Consider the following 359-nt stretch of genomic DNA (forward strand, 5'->3'; position numbering starts at 1 on the left):
CTGAGACCTCATTTGTGTCGACAAACCGGGGAGGAAAACTTTACGTGATTGAAAAATACAGGAAAGAGGGTAATGCGAGAGATAAATGGTGACTAAACATTGTCAAATGAGACCGGTCCTGGACCAAGAAAAAAAAAAAGAAAAGGGGAAAGGAAAAGAAAGGAAAGGGGGAACTAAACTAAAACTTCCGGTTTTTCTTTACGCTTTTCAGTTAAATCCCACAACTCCCAAGACGCGCGCACAGTTCACCCATAAATTAATTCAACCTTTGCTTTTACCCTTCCTTTTCCCTCATTCACTCTTACAACTCACCATCGAAACAACAAAATAAGAGAAATAATAACAAATGAAAAAAAAAA

The sequence above is a fragment of the Trypanosoma equiperdum genome (genome assembly GCF_001457755.1).
Source record: "Trypanosoma equiperdum strain OVI genome assembly, contig: ctg_799, whole genome shotgun sequence".
In the NCBI taxonomy this organism is placed as follows: domain Eukaryota; phylum Euglenozoa; class Kinetoplastea; order Trypanosomatida; family Trypanosomatidae; genus Trypanosoma; species Trypanosoma equiperdum.